Below are 3,421 nucleotides of genomic sequence, written 5' to 3'. Positions count from 1 at the left end.
AATGGCTTCACCTTCCAAGGGACACTGGCAATGTTCCCTCTAAGCTGCGCGCATGCGTGACCGCGCACAGAAAAACGTGTGCCGCGGACAAGAAAGCCGAAGTGATGAATTTTTTCTAGGGACCGCGCAGCGAGTTGGTGAGTTAGACATTCCTTATAGAGTCAAGTAGGCCTATTTCCAATAAAAAGTTATGGTTGCATGAAAAATCGGGAAAATACTTGCAAAATGTTGCAGGAAAAAATGCAGAAAAGTTGCAGAAAGTCGCAATATAAGATTGCTCCAAGCGGCTTAAAATACTATACTACATCACTTCTGAGTATTTAGGAAGCTGCCGGAAGCTGTAAATAAATGTAAAAGCTGCAAAAACTTGCTTTAGTAATCAGCAAAACTGTGAAGTTGAATCGAAAGCAGTCTAAAAACACAACTTCTTGATAAGCAGCTCAAGTGGGCAAACATAGTGAATACTAAAAATACTTCGTTAACGACCCCTCGGAATCCATAAGGAAAACTATAGGCCCGGGGTCACCAACGTGGTGCCCGCGAACCCCAGGTAGCCTGCTAGGACGAGATGTAGCCCGCGAGCCTATTTTAAAAATAGATCGAATAGCAGCATTTACCAATATTCGTCAGATTATTACCAGAGAGCTTTTAAATACGTTGATTTTTGTTTAAATCACACTAACATGTTACTTATAGATGACAATAGGGCCTACATATACATAAACACTTAAAATGACGATATCAAATATCCTGAATTATAAATAATAATATAGCCTACCAACATGTAATAGAGTCACAAGATATCGAAAACGTAGTATATGACGCACTGCCTATACAGGCAACATGACGGAATGTCATCCACGGTCTTCTTGAAATAGCGGGAAGTTCCGTTATGGTAGCTCGAAGTCCAGAACAATGCCAGAGTAGTAAACAACATTACTATTTGGTAGCGGATATTCAATATCTGTATGCCCATTACGTATTGCATCCTTTGACACAGCTTGTTTCTCTTACACTCAATACAGTCTAGCTAGAATAGGGTTACCATATTTTTGACGAGCAAATTCCGGAAGCTCTTTCGCGCCAACTGGCGGATTTCAAGATGAGGTATGAGCACATTGTCATATCAATATGACGTCACACTAACAAAGCTTTGCCTATCGGCTAGAGGGGGTCGCGATCCGGTTCAGGAGTATGTGATTGTGTGTTGTAAGTTGTAACCTGTGCCGAAGCCCCATTTTTTCAGTCCCTCCCGCCCAAATAAACACTGCTCTTTGGCCCACCGTAGGGTAATCGATGAAACTTATGGGGGCTTGCTATGCATCTGGTTTCTATATGCATCTGCTCGTTAAATGATTTTGATGAATTCTGTCAATAATATTGTTTTTTTTTCATATTACTGTATAATTTTGATCCTCTCTCCGCCCAAATGATCAGCGAGTTAGCGGTAGAGCTGGTAGAGGATGATGATTTCGAAGATGCAGGGACCGTAATTGTACGTAGCCTTCATTAAATCGTTGAGTCATGTTCATTTCACACCGATAAGATTATTTTTCAACCTGATGCCGGTACGCACTGCTCACCAATGAGCTATATAAATACCGTACATCCGGTGGTTTCCAACCTTTTATGGTGGCGACTCGTGACTTCATTTCTAATTTGAAAATGTTCCATGGCCCAGCTCAAAATCGGATTACTAATAAAAGGTCGGCCTCTATGCTCAGACTTACTCACGGCCTGTTTTGAATGCTGATTACGTTCAAAATCTTTGCGAAAACCAGAATAAAGGCAAACGACCCCTGGTCTAGAACCTCTATCTTTGAATAAAGCATCCAAACGGCCTAAACCGACTCTACGAATATAGCGTTCTCCTATAATTGCGATTACCTTTAGACTTGTTTCTGTAAATAATGATTGTTTTTATTTATTTATGATCGCGGTGTTTGCGAAGGTGGTAGTCCTACTATTAAAATCAATATATGTGATACTAAATCGCGCGCAGCGCGAAGAAAAATTCCATGAAGCATAAATTTACCCAAAAATAATATTGTTTATGTTGATTTACGAAAAAAATATGAGCTTACTTCAAGCCTTCAAAATTCCGGACATTTAGGCATCATTTAAAAATTCCTCCCGGACGCAGTTTAACAGGGAAATTCCGGACGTATGGCAACCCTTGTCTAGAAACATGTTTTTTTTTAACTTTCTGTTATCGTTGCTGCTGCTGTTGGTGCCTTGTTGACAAGGAAAAGTACAACGGTGTATGCGCAGCAGCTATGAAGGTTGCAAGCATGTTTGGTTCAACTTACCGTTGTGAATCAGTGTTTTCGGACATGAACTTCATCAAAATCAAACACATAATATGCCTCACTGATGCACATGGAACACTCATTCAGAGTTGCAGTGTAAAGGTATATACCAGAGTTATAGGGTCACCATATTTTGGAATCGGGAAGGGGGGACACTTTGACCAAATCAGAAAAGTTAGTTGATCAAGCCTCAAAGCAGCCGATTTCGCTATTTTTGCTGATAAATTTGGTGAGTTGACTAAAAAAAGGTCATCACGTCCGTTCGACTCCCGATTTACACACTTTTTATTTCAATTTAGTGGTGTTGACTAAAAATAAAGGTCGTCACTTTCGATCGAACTAGAATTTCCCGCTCTAGCGTCCGTCTCTACAAACAAGGTGCGAAGTAGGCCTAATTCATGATTTCTTAAAAGAATCTTGCCTATATTTGTTTCATTTGACCGTTTATGATTCACAATGAGCAGACAATGGGCCGTCTACAACGGTTGGCCAATGAAGTTTGTTACAAGTTGTAAAAGGTCAAATGATAAGTTCACCTACAGTGAAACATCTACGATACAAACGAAGTGCAGGTTGAATAGTATTTTGACTTTGTAAACAATTTTGACAATTTTTTGACCAAACGCTACAATTTTGACAAAATTTTGACATGTCAAAATAACATCTCCCTCGTCATCAGTCATTTTTCGCTAGTCTCGAAGATGCATCTTGCACATTCAAATATAGCCAGCTCTGATTAAAAGCTAAAAGCATCTGGACCCGTCGATCAAACCTACTTTTTGAAACAAGTGAACTTGAGAGTACGTTTCAGACCTTCCAGTTGAAATAATTTTGAAATACTTTTAACCGTATAATCGAGTAGAAATTGATCTCGGTACTTCTGCTTGAGTAGCAACGCTGATTACTTTTGGCCATCTCTGCTAGTATTACAGAAGAAAGTGTTATCGTGTAACGTCCTTTTATGACCCGAGTGTTTCAACTTCATTCTGATATTTTGACATTATTTCGTAGGCGCACAATGTCATTGACCGTGGTGCAAAAGGCCGTCAGTCGGTAAGCACCAAATCTTTTTTTAATAAACAACAACAGCGAAGAAAACAAACGCAGCAACA

Source organism: Botryllus schlosseri, chromosome 15, assembly GCF_051294905.1.
Source record: "Botryllus schlosseri isolate E-star chromosome 15, Bs_hap1, whole genome shotgun sequence".
Lineage (NCBI taxonomy): Eukaryota > Metazoa > Chordata > Ascidiacea > Stolidobranchia > Styelidae > Botryllus > Botryllus schlosseri.
The sequence above is the reverse complement of the archived record's forward strand: the minus strand, read 5'-3'. Positions refer to the sequence as shown.